This window comes from Stegostoma tigrinum, chromosome 12, assembly GCF_030684315.1.
Source record: "Stegostoma tigrinum isolate sSteTig4 chromosome 12, sSteTig4.hap1, whole genome shotgun sequence".
Classification (NCBI taxonomy): domain Eukaryota; kingdom Metazoa; phylum Chordata; class Chondrichthyes; order Orectolobiformes; family Stegostomatidae; genus Stegostoma; species Stegostoma tigrinum.
The window spans coordinates 18,652,082-18,671,499 of record NC_081365.1 but is presented as its reverse complement, the minus strand read 5'-3'; positions in this window follow the sequence as shown (position 1 = coordinate 18,671,499).

Here is a 19,418-nt window from a genome sequence, read left to right as displayed (position 1 = left end):
ATTGATACCATTAGGCTGCAGGGTTCCCAGGCGGAATATGAGTTGCTGTTCCTGCAACCTTCGGGTGGCATCATTGTGGCACTGCAGGAGGCCCATGATGGACATGTCATCTAAAGAATGGGAGGGGGAGTGGAAATGGTTCGTGACTGGGAGGTGCAGTTGTTTATTGCGAACTGAGCGGAGGTGTTCTGCAAAGCGGTCTCCAAGCCTCCGCTTGGTTTCCCCAATGATGAGGAAGCTACAGCGGGTACAGTGGACTCTCGGTACCACTGTACCTGGTGTGGCTTCCTCTACATTGGGGAAACCAAGCGGAGGCTTGGAGACCGCTTTGCAGAACACCTCCGCTCAGTTCGCAACAAACAACTGCACCTCCCAGTCGCGAACCATTTCCACTCCCCCTCCAATTCTTTAGATGACATGTCCATCATGGGCCTCCTGCAGTGCCACAAGGATGCCACCCGAAGGTTGCAGGAACAGCAACTCATATTCCGCCTGGGAACGCTGCAGCCATATGGTATCAATGTGGACTTCACCAGTTTCAAAATCTCCCCTTCCCCAACTGCATCCCTAAACAAGCCCAGTTCGTCCCCTCCCCCAACTGCACCACACAACCAGCCCAGCTCTTCCCCCCCACCCACTGTATCCCAAAACCAGTCCAACCTGTCTCTGCCTCCCTAACCTGTTCTTCCTCTCACCCATCCCTTCCTCCCACCCCAAGCCGCACCCCCATCTACCTACTAACCTCATCCCACCTCCTTGACCTGTCCGTCTTCCCTGGACTGACCTATCCCCTCCCTACCTCCCCACCTATACTCTCTCCCACCTATCTTCTTTACTCTCCATCTTTGGTCCGCCTCCCCCTCTCTCCCTATTTATTCCAGTTCCCTCTCCCCATCCCCCTCTCTGATGAAGGGTCTAGGCCCGAAACGTCAGCTTTTGTGCTCCTGAGATGCTGCTTGGCCTGCTGTGTTTATCCAGCCTCACATTTTATTATCACTAAATTAGGATATCTGGTTGGCAAGGACTAGGTGGACCGAAGGTTCTGTTTCCACACTGTACATCTCTATGACTTTATGATATACAAGGAAATTAAATATTATGCAATTCAGAGTCCACAAGTTGTTGGATTCTTGACTTGTAGCTGCAGTTGTTTGGCAGTTGACGTATATCCCCAGCAGTAGCAGAATCTGTTGATATGTTTGATTGCTGGTGAATAGTTGTTTTCCCAATCTACTTTTTCACCACATGCTGCATTCTGGAATGATGACAGAAACAGCATATGCTCTTATTATCACACATTCATTTTTACTTCTCTTTGTACTGCTCAAAACCAGCTATTAAAATACAATAGGGTGTATTCCCAAGTCTAGCTTCATTGACTTTCCAAACTAGCTAATTGACTCATGAGTCTTTCATCTTCCAAAGTGTGAGGTTATTGTGACTATATATTAATTAAACAGGGGAAATATGAATTTCTTGACGCTGACACAGTTGCCTGGCTTTGATATATTTAGAACAAAAATGATAGTTTCAGTGTAAGATAACAAAGTGTGGAGCTGGATGAACACAGCAGGCCAAGCAGCATCTCAGGAGCACAAAAGCTGACGTTTCGGGCCTAGACCCTTCATCAGAGATGGTTTTGTATATTTCCCACACAGGACTCACAAGCTTGCCTCCATTTGTAGTCTGATGACCACTGTAGCCATTGTAGGTTCATGTTTCTTCCTTTTTCAAAAAAAACTGTTATAATCTATGAAGGATGTCAAGAATAATATTCCAACGATGCAAGATGAAAGTTCGGAGTTCCCACTATCATAACAACCACTAATTAGGTGCTGAGTTTGCTTCTAGTGCAGATAGGGCATTTATGTTTGACAACTGCATTGTGTGAGTGGTAAAGATATGGCGTGGAATCTGGACCTGGAAATTTTCTGGCTGTTGAGTTTCAAATTTCAAACTCAAAATCTGGCCCAAGGAGCAGAATTTTACAGGAATCAGTTGTGTATGGTGAGTCGACTCTTGCCCAGTCTCATAGCAATTTAAAATTAGGGCATTAATTGCCTAGTAGTGAGATTTCTGTCCTGTCTGGAGAAGGTGTCCCACCTATGAGGACTGCTTGCCAATCAAATATCCAGCAGCTGTATGTTCCCAGCAGCACAATCTGGAGTAGCAGCTCCTGCTGGAATGCAGCAACCCTGAATGAGGATCACTGCTGAAGGCGCAGTGAGAGATAAGTGGGGTTATTGTTGGGTATCAGCAGGGCCACATTGGTAAGCCTGGGTAAAGAGATGAGAGGCTGTATTAGACAGGGAAGGGGAGGAGGGTAAATATAGGAGTGATCAAACCATGAAGGGTCCTGCAATGCAAACTCAATGCTAGCTGAAGAACTTAATAAGCACTTTGCTTCAGCCATCACAGTGGAGGACATGAGTAGTATCCCAACATTTAGGAGGAGTCAAGGTGCAGAGTTGAGTATGGTAGGCATTACAAAAGAGAAAGTGCTAGAAAAGCTAAAAGGTCGAAAAATTGATAAATCTTCTGGCTACATCCTAGAGATCTGAGGGGGGTGGCTGAGGAAATAGCAGAGGCTTTGATTGTGATCTTTCAAAAGTCACTGGAGTCAGGGAAAGTCCCAGATGATTGGAAAATTGATGTTGTAACCCCCTTGTTTAAGAAAGGATCAAGGCAAAGGATGGAAAATTATAGGCCGATTAGCCTAACCTCGGTAGTTGGTAAAATTCTTGAACCCATTGTCAAGGATGAGATTTCTAAATTTCTGGAAGTGCAGGATCAGGTTAGAACAAGCTAGCATGGATTTAGTAAGGGGAGGTCGTGCCTGACAAACCTGTTAGAATTCTTTGAGGAGGTAACAAATATGTTAGATCAGGGAAACCCAGTAGATGTTATCTATCGACTTCCAAAAGGCCTTTGATATGGTGCCTCACGGGAGGCTGCTGAGCAAGGTGAGGGCCCATGGTGTTCGAGGTGAGCTACTGGCTTGGACTGAGGATTAGCTGTCTTTTTCGGAATGGCAACCAGTGATGAGTGGTGTCCCACAGGGTTCAGTGTTGGGGCTGCAGCTGTTCACCTTGTATATTAATGATCTGGATGAAGGGACTGGGGGCATTCTGGCGAAATTTGCCTATGATGCGAAGATGGGTGGACAGGCAGGTAGTACTGAGGAGATGGGGAAGCTGCAGAAAGATTTAGACAGTTTAGGAGAGTGGTCCAGGAAATGGCTGATGAAATTCAATGTGAGTAAATGTGAGGTTTTGCACTTTGGAAAAAAGAATACAGGCATGGACTATTTTCCAAATGGTGAGTAAATTCATAAAGCAGAAGTATTAAGGGATCTGGGAGTGTTGGTCCAGGTTTCTCTAAAAGTTAACTTGCAGGTAGAGTCCGTGATTAAGAAAGCGAATGTAATGTTGTCGTTTATCTCAAGAGGGTTGGAATATAAAAGCAGCGATGTGCTTCCGAGGCTTTAAAAAGCTCTAGTTAGGCCCCATTTAGAATACGGTGTCCAGTTTTGGGTCTCACACCTCAGGAAGGACATACTAGCCCTGGACCGTGTCCAGCGGAGATTCACATGGATGATCCCTGGAATGGTAGGTTTAACATATGATGAACGGCTAAGGATCCTGGGATTGTACTCATTAGAGTTTAGAAGGTTGAGGGGAGATCTAAAAGAAACTTACAAGATAATGTATGGTTTAGAAGGGGTGGACGCTAGGAAGTTGTTTCCGTTAGGCAGGGAGACTAGGACCCATGGGCAGAGCCTTAAAATTAGAGGGGGTAAATTTAAAACGGAAATGAGATGACATTTCTTCAGCCAGAGAGTGGTGGGCTTGTGGAATTCATTGCCACGGAGTGCAGTGGAGGCTGGGACGTTAGATGCCTTCAAGGCAGAGATGAACAAATTCTTGATCTCAGAAGGAATCAAGGGCTACGGGGAGAGTGCAGGGAAGTGGAGTTGAAAGGCCGTTCAGCCATGATTTGAATGATGGAGTGGACTTGATGGGCTGAATGGCCTTATCTCCACTCCTATGTCTTATTGTCTCATGGTCTTAAATATGGCAAACTCATTCCTGGCACAGGCCTGAGTCATCTTACCTACTAGAGATCCCATCTGTCACCACCACACAAGGGGGAAAAAGTCATGCAGGTGAGAAGTGGTCATTTAAGTGACCATTTATATTCATTCAAGTGCTTCCATTGACAAGGTGGCACAGTCTGCCTGAACTGTCCGAGTTACAAATAGTAAAACTGCGTCAGGACAGGGATTGATGGATAGCTACTAGAAAATGCACCCATGTTTTATTTTTGATGCCTGCTAAATCACTCACAGGACAGTGGAAAAATTCAGAATTGTGAATTAAAATTTTGTAACTAGGAGAGAGGAGCTTGACTTCAACACCATTATCTCTGGCAATGTTTCATGAATATCTGTTTAATTGGTATTCCAAGAAGCTAAATTAAATATAGCAGGAGAAATTGCTGAACTAAGCACCAGGAATGAACAGCATAATTCTTCTTGGTCAGACAGAAATAAGTTTTTGGTTGGGTTTGTTTTTTTTGTGTTCTGCATGTTCCTGTTCTGCTGCTTTTTTTAAAAAAAATATTATTTTAGTCAGAGTTTCTTGCAAGATTTTCTATTACAAGATATTTTCACCAATGGCTCAATTTTTGGGCAATGGCCTCCAAACTAAGAAGGAAGCTAGTGCCTAAGTGAAACGTGGACATTCAGATGTCAAATAAAAACTTCTCCTTTGTTAATATAAATTTAATAGCAATTATAATGTGAAGTAACTAAATGAGACAGTGTCAGGTAATTGTGACAGTTCTGTCCTCACCACCCAGTCTGTTGAGTTTCCCACGGTCTTACACAATTCACTGTACTTTTGGTTGACAATTTTTACACTCTCAGTACCCACACCCTCATTCAACAGCAACACAATTTTTTTGCAGAATTTCAGCATTTCCTTTGTGGCTTTATATCTTGAAGGGTATTTGCCCTACTCAGCCATATACTCCAAACCCTGACATTTCCAACCACTTGAGTATTTTTATCTTGTATTGGGGAGTAGCTAATGAAAGTTCAGCAAACCTCACTCTGTCAACTACAGTATAAATGGAGAAGAATTCTATGGTATCTTTTGCAAGTTCAATGGGTTTCAAAGCACTTTGCAGCCAAAGATGTGCTTTTAAATTGTAGTTACTGTTGTAATATGAAAGATGTGTGACAGCCATTTGCGCACACCATTTTCCCAAAAGTGTTTCACAGTCCTAAGATTTTGGCACAGAGTTGTGGGCTAGACTAGAGCCAAGAATTGATGTCACATAGCTGCTGAATATTGGGCTGGACGTAAGTGCCATCTTTCATATCTGCCTGAAAGTTTAGAATAGTCCTTGGTATATCGTCTTATCACAAAGAAAAACATGGAGTGTCTAGCTAGATTATGCTGTCATGTCTCAAGTGTTCTCTCTCAGCTGTAAATTTCTGACTCAGAGGAGAGAACGCTACTACTGCCCTATTTAAAAGGGCCCTGGGACTTTAGCAAGGAAGTTTTTTTTTAACCTGAATTTTGATTATTTTTCCTTCTCTTTTCTCTTGAAGTGGGTGGGTTTTAATCAGTAATCATAAAACTGCCTTCCTTGCCTGAATTTAAAAAAAAACTTGTAATTGTGCCAATTGCCCTCTGTTAACTCAAATGACCATTTATGAATTCTGAGGAAGGGTCACTGGACCCGAAACATTAACTCTTTTTTTTCCTTCACAGATGCTGCCAGACCTGTTGAGCTTTTCCAGCAACTTTGTTTTTGTGACTATTTATCAGCATGGACTAAGAGATCAAATATTTACAGGGTGTTGATCTATGCAGCACATCACAGGTCTGCTCTCATCAGTGGTTCACATTGCCCATTTCCTCTTCCTCTTTCTCAGGAACATTTGAGGTTAACTTAAAAAGGAAGTTAGCAAAGCAAAGAGATGACAGATAACTCTGGTGGCTAAAATAAAGCAAAACCCAAAGGAGTTTTTACACATATAAAACGCAAACCAATAACAAGGGTAAGAGTGTGGCCATTAGGACCATAGAGGTAACCTGTGTGTGGACCCAGTAAATGTGGGCACACTCCTCAATGAGTATATTCTGATCTTCACAATAGAAAATGGCAAAGGTGCTCTTGACATCAGGATGGAGAACTGAAATGTATGACATTGATGAGTTGGTGGCAGATCAAGTTCAATGTAGAGAAGTATGAGCTGATGCATTTCAGTCAGAAGAACACTGAAAGATAATATAAAATAGGAGGTTCAATACTAAAACGGGTTCAAGAGCAGAAAGTGGCAGGAGAGTAGAGAGAGCAATAAATAAAGCATGCAGAGTTTTCTGAGATAGTAAGAACTGCAGTTGCGGGAGTCAGAGATAACAGCGTGGAGCTGGAGGAACACAGCAGACCAGGCAGCATCAGAGGAGCAGAAAAGCTGATGCTTTGGGTGGGGACCAGAAGTATGCAGTGTTCTCAGCTTTATTAGTAGCGTCATTGAGTCAAGAGCAAGGAGATGATATTGAACCTGTAGAAGACACTTGTTAGACCTCCGCCGGAATGTTGTCTACAGTTGTGGGTGCCACTTGACAGGAAGGATGTGAATGCAGTAGACAGAATGTAAAATTGATTTACTAGAATGGTTCCAGGTATGAGAAGCTTCAATGTTGATGATAGATGGAAGAAGTTGGGGCTGTTCTCCTTGGATAGAAGAAGGCTGAGAGCAGATCTGATAAAAGTTTTCAAAATCATGAGCAGACTGGATAGAGTACATGGGGTGAAGCTGTTTCTGCTAGTAAAGCAAACAAGAATAAGAAGGTATAGACTTAAAGTGATGTGCAAATGAAGCAAAGATAACAAAGTGTGGAGCTGGATGAACACAGCAGGCCCAGCAGCATCGTGCTCCTGAGATGCTGCTTGGCCTGCTGTGTTCATCCAGCTCCACACTTTGTTATCTTGGATTCCCCAGCATCTGCAGTTCCCATTATCTCTGATGCAAATGAAGCAAAGGTCATTTGAGAAAAAACTTCTACACACAGCGAATAGTTAGGGTATGGAATGCAGTGACTGGAAGTGTGGTGGTTTCAGGTACAATTAAGGTATTCAAGAGGGAATTGGATAGTAATGTTGTGCAGGGATATGGGGAATAGGCAGGAGATTGGTATTAGATAATAAAGCCAAAGTGGACAAGGTGGGCTGCATGGCCTCCTTCTGCACCACAATGATTCTGTGATTCTCTAGTACTAGAAGACATTCGTAGAGAGAGCAAGAGAGAGTGAGGAGAAGCAATAGCAACTTGTGTGGCCTTAAAAGTGGAATCGTCCATAGATTCAGATGAGATGAACCCTAGGCTATTGAAAGGTAAGGAGTTACTAATGTCCTACCAGTAATTGTCAAACACTCTCTTGCCACATGTAAGGTTTCAGATTGCTTTCTTTAATTGTTCATAGAATGTAGGCATCACTGTCCAGGCCAGCATTTATCCTTCATCTCTAATTGTCCAGCAAACAGTTGAGAATCAACCACATTGTTGTGGGCCTGGAGTCATGTGTAGGCTAAACCAGGTAAAGATGGCAATTTCTTTCACTAAAGGGCATTAGTGAACATGACATTTTTTCAAAAAATTGACAATAGTTTCATGGTCTTCATTAGACTTTAGAATTTCATTTGGAATTCTACGCGGAAAAGTGGGAGGTGGTGCACGAGGGGAGGACTAACAAGTCAAGGGATTACACTATGAATGGTAGGACTACTGAAAATATTGAAGATCAGAGGGAACTTGTAGACTTAACAACATATTACTGAAGGTACCAGGGCAGGTAGATAAAGTGGTTAAACATGTACGTGCGATACGAAAACAGAAATTGCTGGAAAATCTCAGCAAGCCTGGCAGCACCTGTGGGAGAAAGCAAAGTTAACATTTCATATTCAGTTCTTCAGAACTGGGGATTGGGGGACTATGAGTTTGGAGGCACTGGTGGGGGGATTAGTGACTGTTGTGGATGCAATGGCCTGGTGTTCAATGGTGGAGTAATGGTCAAGTGTCCAAGAACTGGTGCTCAGTCTCTGCAGTGTAAAGGTTGGTATGCTAGACAACAACAGTACCATTTTAGTTGGTCGGCTTGATGACAAAGTCACAAACTCATTGCCTGAAAGGGTGGTTCAGTCAGAAACTCTTGCAACATTTAAATAGCTTTTAGGTGTGCACTTGCATTACTGTATCTTCAAGGGCAATGTGTCAAAAGCTGGAAAATGGGATGTGTAGTCAGATCCTTGCTGACCAGCACAAACATGATAGGCTGACTGGTCTCCTTCTATACTGTAAATGTTTGAGTCTAGGAATGGACAAGTGGATTTCTTTAGTGCCATCCTGGTTGAGATCAGCAAACTGAGACATTGTGATTGTGTACTTTCAGTACCAATTGGGCAAAACATAGTATTTAATGTTGAGATTTGGATCACTGACAACTAAACTTTCCTTTTAAGCAAACTAATGTTGAGATCAGAATATTAAGGGGGACGAAAAAGCAGAAGAGATATGGTTATTGAATTTTGTGTGGGAGAACTGAGGAGTTTCAAAGCTGCTGAAATTCACCTTTCCCAATCTGCTGGAGCTGAGGCAGTTTGGAGCATTATCTTGCTGAGGCTTGAGGAAGGACTGACAGATAAAAGATGGCACTGTCATTATCTTAGTGAGGAAAGTGAAGTGTGTGTGGGGAAGGGAATGGGGAAAAATATGTGTTGAACAGTGTGAAATTGTTTCTAATGTCACATTTCCCATCAACATTGCAGCACGTAAATAATTGTGAATTGAAATTGGAAATTTGATTAAAATTATGAGATGCCAACTCGAACAAGGATTTCCTTAAAGTGGCACCATTCCTCTGAGATCCACTGGAAACAATGAGAACATTTTCAGTCACATTTAGAGTTATGTAACTGACAGAGGAACCACCCACTAACCTCTTTCAAATGTTCTGAACCGAAAACTTTAGTCAGTCAGTCTTTAGTCAGCTAATGAGTCAAACGTATGAGTGCACTTTCTCATTACTCAGTGTTTTTCATGATTTACAAAAGATACATTTCACAGGGTTTATTCATTTTTATTTTGTTTGCTTTGGCTTACCTTTGTGTGCCTTGCCTCAGAAGACAGCTGTTTGCAAGAACCAAATATTCTCAGTGAATAGCATGCAAAACCCTCTTCAATGATTGAGTGAAGCAGTAAAAGAAAATCTTTTATCTGTTTTATCCCATTTTATTTTCTCCGCCTCTCCTCAAGGGACTAATCCATCACAGAGTTTGGTTTTCTCCTATACCTTTGTTGAGTGTCAGAGGGAAATGTGTCCATGTATCATAACTGACTGAGCCCAGCTCCACACACATGAATGTCCCAGCAGGAGTCGTTTAGACAGGGGTCAGGCGTAATCATTAACAAGTGCACTCAAAGCATTTTACTCAGTTAAGGTTTCCTAACTCTCGTCACTGTGTTAACACTGATGCGTGGTGATTTTATTCAGGCAGTAGGGTGACTACTTCCATCCCCTCCTCCACTCTTTTGACAGCCATCCCATGTCACCATCAATCCTACCATCTTTGGGATAAGAAACCAGGAATATGTGAATGGATGGACTTGCCTTGTGGGTAGAACAAAGAATATCAAAGAACAGTACAGCATAGGAACAGGCCCTCTGGCCCACCAAGACTGTGCCAATACATGATGCTTTTCTAAACTAAGAACCTCTAGCCTCTTGTGGTCCCTATCCCTCTATTCCCTGCTTATTTGCATATCTGTCAAGATGCCTCTCAAATATTGCTATTGTATCTGTCTCCATCACCTCTAACAGCACATTCCAGGCATCTTTGGTGTAAAGCATTTGTATCTTACATCTCCTTGAAACCTTTTTTCTTCTTTTTACATTAAAGCTATGTCCCTAGTAATTGACATTTTCATCCTGGGAAAAAGACTCTGAATGTCCATTCTATGCATGCCTCTCATAATTTTGTAAACTTCTATCAGGTTGCCCTCTTCCTTCGACATTCAAGTGTAAACAAACCATGTTTGTCCAGTCTCTCCTCATAGATAATTCCTTCCAAACCAGGCAAAACATCCTGGTGAATCTTTTCTGTAACCTCTCCAAAGCCTTCACATCCTTCTGGTTGTGTGGCAACCAGAACTGTACACAATTTTCTGAATGTAGCCTAACTAAAGTCCTACATGGCTGCAGCATGACCTGCCAATTTTTATACTCTATGCCCTGACAAATGAAGGCAAGCATGCCATATGAATTCCTGACAACTTCACCCACTTGCGTTGCCGCTTTGAACTGTGGACCTATATGCATAGATCCTTCTATATGTTGTTGTTCTTAAGGGTTCTGCATATATACCTCGCTCATACATTAGAGCTTCAAAAATGCATCACCTCGCCTTTGTTAAGATTAATCCATCTGCCATTTCTCTGCCCTAGGCTCCAGCCTATCAACATCCTGCTGTATCCTCTGGCAATCCACCTCACTATCTGCCGATCCTGTAATCTTTATGTTATCCACAAACTTAATCAGGACACCTACATTCTCCTCCAAATCATTTATATATTACAAACAACAGGGATCCCAGCACTGAACCCAGTGGAACACTACTGGTCACTGATTTCCAGTGAAGGAGAAAAACACCTTTGCACTGCCTCTCTGTTTTCTATGACTAAGCCAGTTCTGTATCCATCTTACCAGCTCACTATGCCCTGAAGAGGGGGAATATCCTAATGCTGGTTTCTCCTTTCCTCTAGATGCTGCCCAGCTTGCTGTGTTCTTCCAGCCTCCTATTTGTCTACCTTGGATTTCAACATCTGGAGTTTTGTTTCTGTCTCTCACCATGGACCTCATGTGACTTCACCTTTTGTATCAGTCTATCATGAGGAAGCCTGTGAAAAGACTTGCTAATGTCCATGGAGACATCATCTATAGCCCTGCCCTCATCAATCATCTTTGTCACTTTCTCAAAAAAAACACAATCAAGCTTGAGACACGACCTTCCATCCACTAAGTCTATATTTTTCCAAATGTGAGTAAATCCTATCCCTAAGGATCTTCTGCAATAATTTCCCCACGACTGATGTAAGGCTCACCCATATGTAATTTCCTGATGACACCTGATTCTCCAACAAAGGAAGAAAGTTGGCTATTTTCGGTCCTCTAGTACATCTCCAATGACAAAAGGAGATACAAAGAGTTTGTACAAGGCCTCAACAATTTTCTCACCTGCTTCCCTCAACATTCTGCTTTAGATCCTGTCAGGTCCCATCAACACCTCTTCCTTTTTTTATCGTGAATATCCTCAAATATTAATATAACTCTCCTAAGACTCACCACCCTTCATGTCCTTCTCCTTTACAAATGCCAATGCAAAGTATTTTTTAAGGACCACACCCACTTCCTCTGGCTCATAGATTCCATCCTACATCCTTGGGTGGACCTGCCCTTTCCTTTTGCTATCCTCTTGCTCCTTTTATGTGGATCAAAAACACCTTGAATTTTTTTCCTAATCCTGTTTGACAATGACATTTCATGGGATGGAGTGGGAGAATGATGTTTCTCCTTCAAAGGCACTTCCTAATTTGAGGGATGCAGTATTGGGAAGAACTATGTTTGCATGTCCATCTGCCTACCTTACTGGTGGCTCCTTCTTCCCACTCTCCCTGTGACACCTGAGACTGCCATCTCCATTCTGAAATCACCTTCCTGGGTTCCTCCTCGATCCAAGGCTTTGGGAGGTATAGTACCAGCAATGGCCCCTGCCTACCTGGTATTTTTTGCTGATTTCAGCAGAACTGCTAGTCTCTGATATACAAGCACTTCTCAGGGGCAGGAGGCAAGGCGTCTACTGGCTTGGAGGTCCATGAACCTGGAGCATGCCTCTCTACTGGCATGTAAATGCCTTCTTAACAAAACATGCTGTGGAGGCTCTTACCATCTCCAACCAGATGCAGCGACACCCATCACTTCACATGTTTTCACCATAGCAATCTAAACTGCATTCTTATCATATAAAATCTGACAACTGAAATCACCTCTACAGGCTCCATCCCCACCCCTTTAACTTGCCTGTCTCCTCTCCACCTATCTTCTCCTCTATCCACCTTCAATCCGCCTCCCCCTCTTTCCCCATTTATTTCAGAACCCTCTCCCCATCCCCCTTTTCTGATGAAGGGTCTAGGGCTGAAACGTCAGCTTTTGTGCTCCTAAGATGCTGCTTGGCCTGCTGTGTTCATCCAGCTCCACGCTTTGTTATTTTGGGTCAAGACCCTTTTTCAGAAATGAGGAGAGGGAAGGGAGCTGGGGAAGAAATAGAGAGAGGAGGGGTGGTGCTGGGGAAGGTAGGTGGGATGGTGATTGGTGAGTGCAGGTCGGCAGTGATGGGGATTGGTCAGTGGGAGAGTGGGTTGGATAGGTGGGAGAGAAGATGGGCAGGTTGTGTCAGGACAAGGAGGTAAGGATAAGAGGGAGGCTTGGACATGGGTTGAGGCAGTGGGTGGGGAGATTTTGAAACTGGTAAAATCCATGTACATCAGTCATCAGTCTGTAGGCTCCCAAGGTGGAATATCAGGTGTTGTTCCTCAAGTTTGCGAGTGGTGTCATTGTGACATTGGAGGAGACCCAGCATGGACATGTCACCCAGGGAGTTGAGGGGGGATACGGTAGAGCAAGTCTGATATAAAAAGTTTGTTTGGGCCTCGGATGCAGATGTAGGGGCAGGTGTAGCACTTCCTGCAGTTGCTGGGAAAAGTGTCGGCGTGGTGGGGTTAGTGGGAGAGTGTTGAGCGGATGAGGGGTAGCAGAGAGAACGGTCCCTACAGAAGGCAGATAGGGGTGGGGAAGGAAATATACCTCTGGTTGTGGGGTTGGATTGTAAATGGCAGAGAATGATAAGTTGAATGCAGAGGTTGGTGGGGTGATATGTGAGGGCAAGTTTTTTTTATTCTGTATTTATTTTTGTTGAGGATAGGGGTAGTTAGGGCAGAAGTGTGGGAAATGCAAGACATACCAGCCTCATCACATGTCCAATCCTCTCTCTCCTCACCGCCTCCTTGATCTATCACAACGTGTCCATCTTCTCTCGCACCTATCTGCCCCACCCACCTCTCTGACCAATCCCCACCACTGCCTACCTGCACTCACCTATCACCATCCCACCTACCTTCCCCAGCCCCATCCATCCTCTTTATTTGTTTCAGAGCTTGCTTCCCCCTTGCCCTATTTCTGAAGAAGTGTGCTGACCAGAGAAGTCAACGTTCCTCCTCCACACTGTGTTGCCGCTGACTCCGGTAACTGCAGTTCCTGCTATCCCAAAGAACGGGATAAAGTGACTCACAGATGAGTTTTTTTCCTACCAGTGGAACTGAAGTTTGTTTGAAATGAAGGAGATAGAACTGATTGTTGAGCAGAGTGTGCAATGTGCTGTTTACTGACGATGGAGGCTGAAATGTTGATTGAATATTTTCAAAGGCAGTAACAGAAATGTAGTTGACTCATACCTGCCCTCGGAGCGGCCAAGTAGCTCCCTCAGTTTTATTGGAGATGAGGGACTGAACAGACTGCAGTGGTTCAAAGAGGTGGAGCTACTTTTATCACTTCTTTAAAACAACCAGGAATGCGTAATGAATGTTGGCGTATCAGTAGGCCTCACATGCCGCAGATAAATATAAAATTTAAATGATCAACTTTATCAAAACAGTGCAGGGGGCAAGAGCTTCCTGCATGCAATTTTTTTTTTAGTTAAGTTTGGTTTCTCCAAATAGAATGTGCGATTCCTTTCGAGGAATGCCGTACAAGGTGCACATGTGGTTGTTTACCATAAAACAGGGAAATGTAAGAACACAATGAGCGACATTATGTTAAAGCTGGTTCGAGGCCCCACCCCGTGACTCAGTCAGCTAGTGACGTTCGTTTCTCTGCCTTTAGGGTGTTTAAAGCGTGATGACTTGCAGATGTTGGAAACTTGCAATTTGTGGCTGACTTTTGTTACTGCAGGGGCCGTTTTGCCTGAAGCCTTCACTCCTTGGGAGTGGAAGAATTTTTTCAAATCACAAGAATAACCACCAGATCTGATGATCCTAGCATTTCTGCACATAATCAAGAGCTGTTAATCATATCATGACAGCAAGAACATTTCTCCTGTGCCACTGAATCAAGCAGGTTTACTCACCTATGCTGAACAAAAGTTACTCTATATTTAGAGTTACAGAAGTCTGATTGGAAAATTCCAAAGGAATAAACAAAACATCAAAACTCTTCATTTGATTTAAACATTGATGAAGGGTTTGAGCTCACGTGTTTTGGGTGCAGCAAAACACAATTTGGCTGATTTTCTTGTCAATTTAAAAGCAGGGGTGAGGTCCTTGAGTGTCTGCTCTGCCCTGTGTAAGCTGCCTGTTTCTGCAGAGGGTGAGAGTTCAGTACTGGCCTCAAAAATCCAGCTTTATGGCTTTGTTTGCAATTTACTCAATGCCTTGTGATTGGTTTGAGGTTTTTAATTTTTTTGAGACCAACGGTAAACTGTCAGAATCTACTCCTTCAATCCCTGCAAGTGTGTTAATTTGGAAAATGGTGGCATTCACACAAGTAAATTTTAAGGCTTGGCACTTTATCAAAGATCGCAATCTGAGTGGGTGCCTTCAGCAGTGCTGAGGGTTGGCATTCCCCTTGATTGAAAGAAAACACCATGCCAATCAGCTGTATTTTTTTTGGACAATCCTCTGCCAGCATTTCAACTTGCACAAACTATTTCTAAAAGAGCTCAAGTTATTACCAGGGGAAAACAAGTGTTTTTTGTCCTGTAGTTTTTATTTTTAAAAGGCCCCCTTGTTAAAATACTGAATGTTATCACAAAGTTGCTGGCAAGGTTTAAGTATCTGGTCAAGTGGCCATGTTCTTCATGCATGGTGCCGGACAGGGAGTGTAAGCATGCCATACAATTCCAGGAGAATCATGTTTGAACCTAGCCTTACCTTACAACACCCTCATACCACATGTACTTTGTAACAACAATCATTGCTTGACACTTGCAAGTGCAACTTCCTTCCTCAGGATTACTCTGGCTAATTGTAATGCTCCAATTGCTACTCCTGACAGAAACCAGCTAATTCAGGGAAGAAAGGAGTGGCAAAACTCTTGAACAGGTGTTTTCTGTCCGTCTTCACTTTAGGAGGTATAAAAATCATTCCAGGATACTTGAAAATCAAGAGCTGAAAGGGAGAATGGAACTTAAAACAGTCTTTAAGAGAAAAGTACAAGGAAAGCAATTAGAATTAAAGTTGTGAAGTACGTTGGCTTTTGTCCTCCAAGAAGTGGCTGCAGAGGAGGTAGATGAATTCATAGCAGAGAATTTCAACTGTCTAAAATTCTCAAGGTTCCTATGACTGGAAAATTATTTCATGTATAGAATCCCTACAGTGTGGAAACAGGCCAATCAGCCCAACAACTCCACACTGCCTCTCTGAAGAGTATCCCACCCAGATCCATTCCCCTACTCTCTTCCCTGTAACCCTGATTTCCCAAGGCTAATCCACCTAACTTGCACACCCCTGGACCTACAGTCAATTTAGCATGACAAACCCACCTAACCTGCACATCTTTGGACTGTGGGAAGAAACCGGAGTTCCCAGCAGAAAACCACACAGCTGGGCTGTGGGAGAATGTGCAGACTCCACTCAGACAGTCACCCAAGGATGCAATTGAGCCACATGTCCCTGGTGCTGTAAGGCAGCAGTACTACTAACCATTGTGATCAGAGATAATGGGAACTGCAGATGCTGGAGAATCCAAGATAACAAAGTGTGGAGCTGGATGAACAAGGCAGGCCAAGCAGCGTCTCAGGAGCACAAAAGCTGATGTTTCGGACCTAGAGCTCTCTGACGGCTCTAGGCCTGAAACGTCAGCTTTTGTGCTCCTGAGATGCTGCTTGGCCTGCTGTGTTCATCCAGCTTCGCACTTTGTTATCCTGTACTTGACGTTGAGCTGCTATGTAATGTATCTGTTCCTGAAAGGAGGGAGACAGAAACTCTTGGCTAGTTTATCTAACGTCTGTCATTGGGAAAATGCTGGAATCCATTTATTAAGAAGCTAACTGCAGGATATTTAGAAAATCATAGTACAATAAGTCAAAGTCAATGTCAACATGGCTTTGTGAAAGGGAAATTAGGTTTGGATAATTTGTTGAGACTCTTTTTGAAGAAGTGAAAAGCATTAGAGCAACGGGAAAGTTGATGTTTTGGGTTGGGACCATTCATCAGGACTGGGTAGGGGGAAGGGAGCTCAGAAATAAGACCATAAGACAGGAGTGGAAGTATCGACTAGAAGCGGAGCCTAGCGGAGAAGACTGTAGAGCAACAATGGCAGGAGTTTCTGGGTGTAATTGAGGACACAGTACAGAGGTTCATCCCAAAGAAAAGATTATCCAGGGCGGATTAGACAGCCATGGCTGACGAAGGAAGTCAGGAAATGTATCAAAGCAAAAGAGACAGCCTATAAAGTAGCCAAGAGTACTAGGAAATCAGAAGATTGGGAAGGCTACAAAAACAAACAGAGGATAACAAAGAGAAATAAGGAGGGAGAGAATCAAATATGAAGGTAGGCTAGCCAGTAACTTTTGAAATGATAGTAAAAGTTTCTTTCAATACATAAGAAACAAACGAGAGGCAAAAGTAGACATTGGGCTGCTCCAAATTGATGCTGGAAGGCTAGTGATGGGAGATAAGGAAATAGCTGAAGAACTTACGTACTTTGCGTCAGTCTTCACAGTGGAAGACATGAGAGGTATCCCAACAGTTAAGGAGAGTTGAGTATGGTAAGCGTTACAAAAGAGAGTGCTAGAAAGCTAAAAGGTCTACAAATTGATAAATCTCCAGGCCCCGATGGGCTACATCCTAGAGTTCTGAGGGAGGTGGCTAAGGAAATAGCAGAGGCTTTGGTTGTGATCTTTCAAAAGTCACTGGAGTCAGGGAACGTCCCAGATGGTTGGAAAATTGCTGTGTAATCCCCTTGTTTAAGAAAGGATCAAGACAAAAGATGGAAAATTATAGGCCGATTAGCCTAACCTCGGTTGTTGGCAAAATTCTAGAATCCATTGTTAAGGATGAGATTTCTAAATTCCTGGAAGTGCATGGTCAGGTTAGAACAAGTCAGCATGGATTTAGTAAGCGGAGGTCATGCCTGACAAACCTGTTAGAATTCTTTGAAGAGGTAACAACAAGTAGGTTAGACCAGGGAAATCCAGTAGATGTTATCTATCTAGACTTCCAAAAGGCCTTTGATAAGGTGCCTCATGGGAGGCTGCTGAGCAAGGTGAGCCACTGGCATGGATTGAGGATTGGCTGTCTGCCAGAAGGCAGAGAGTTGGGATTAAAAGGCTGTTTTTTGGACTGGCAACCAGTGACAAGTGGTGTCCGGCAGGGTTCAGTGTTGGGGCCTCAGCTGCTCACTTTATATATTAACGATCTGGATGAAGGGACTGGGGGCATTCTGGTGAAGTTTGCCAATGATACGAAGTTAGGTGGACGTCAGGTAGTACTGAGGAGATGGGGAGGCTGCAGAAAGATTTAGACAGTTTAGGAGAGTGGTCCAGGAAATGGCTGAAATTCAAAGTGAGTAAATGCGAGGTCTTGCACTTTGGAAAAAAGAATACAGGCATGGATTACTTTCTAAATGGCGAGAAAATTCGTAAGTAAATTCGCAGAAGTACAATGGGATCTGGGAGTGTTGGTCCAAGATTCTCTAAAGGTTACCTTGCAGGTAAAGTCTGTGATTAAGAAAGCGAATGTAATGTTGTCGTTTATCTCAAGAGGGTTGGAATATAAAAACAGTAATGTGCTTCTGAGACTTTATGAAGCTCTAGTTAGGCCCCATTTAGAATACTGTGTCCAGTTTTGGGCCCCACACCTCAGGAAGGACATACTGGTGCTGGAGTGTGTCCAGCGGAGATTCTCACGGATGATCCCAGGAATGCTAGGTTTAACGTAAAATGAATGGCTGAGGATCCTGGCACTGTATTCATTCGAGTTTAGAAGGTCGGGGGAGATCTAATAGAAACCTACAAGATAATGCGTGGCTTAGAATGGGTGGACGCTGGGAAGTTGTTTCTGTTAGGCGGGGAGACTAGGACCCGTGGGCACAGCCTTAGAATTAGAGTGGGTGAATTTAAAATGGAAATGGAGACATTTCTTCAGCCAGAGTGTGGTGGGCTTGTGGAATTCATTGCCATGGAGTGCAGTTGAGGCTGGGACGTTAAGTGTCTTCAAGGTGGAGATTGATAAATTCTTGACTTCATAAGGAATCAAGGGCTATGGGGAGTTCTGGTAAGTGGAGTTGAAATGCCCATCAGCCATGATTAAATGGTGGAATGGACTTGATGGGCCAAATTTGGTGCGGGGGGCGTGGTGTGGCTGGGGGTAAGGTAGGTGGGGTGGTGAGAGATTGGTCAATGGTGAGAATTGGCAAATGGGTGAGACGGAAAATGGACAGGTTGTGCCACGTCAAGGAGGCAGGAATGAGAGGGAGGGCTAGACATAGAATTCACTCGCTTCAAAAATCTCTCCAAGCCCAGCTTCATTCCACGTTGAGGCCATTGGGCTGTAAGCTCCTGAAGTCGAACATGAGGTTTTGTTCTTCCAAGTTTTTTGTGTGACCTCATTGTAATATTGGAGAAGGCCAAGGCTGGACATGTTGCTGAGGTAGTGGAAAGGGCAGTTGAAATCCTCCTGGTCCTCATGCACCTCCCACCAGCCTCCAAATCCAACACATCATCCTCTGCCACTTTCACCACCTACAATCCGACCCCAGCACCAACGAGATGGTCACCTCCCCACCCCTCTCTCTGCGACTCTCACCCACTCCACACTCTTTCCCTCTCCCCCACCCCCCCACCTTGCCCTCCCCCCAACCCCACCACACCTGGCACCTATCCCTGCAACTGCAGGAGGTGCTACACCTGCCCCTACACATCCACCACCCCACCACCTCCGTCCAAGGCCCAAAACAATCATTTTGTATCGAACAGGGATTCACCTGTATGTCTTCCAACCTGGTCTACTGAATCTGTTACTCCTGATGCAGAGGAGACCACAGCAGAACAACCAAGTTCAGACTCTGTGACACCCCAATCAACACCACCTTCCTGTTGCCAGCCCTTTCAACTTCCCCCACCCACTCCCTTAGTGACATGTCCACATATGGGCCTCCTCCAGTGTCACAATGAGGCCACATGAAAATTGGAGGAACAACGCATGTTCTGCCTCAAGAGCTTACAGCCCCATGGCCTAAATATAGGATTCACCAGCTTCAAAATCTCCCCACCCCCAGCCTGATCCCATGTCCAGC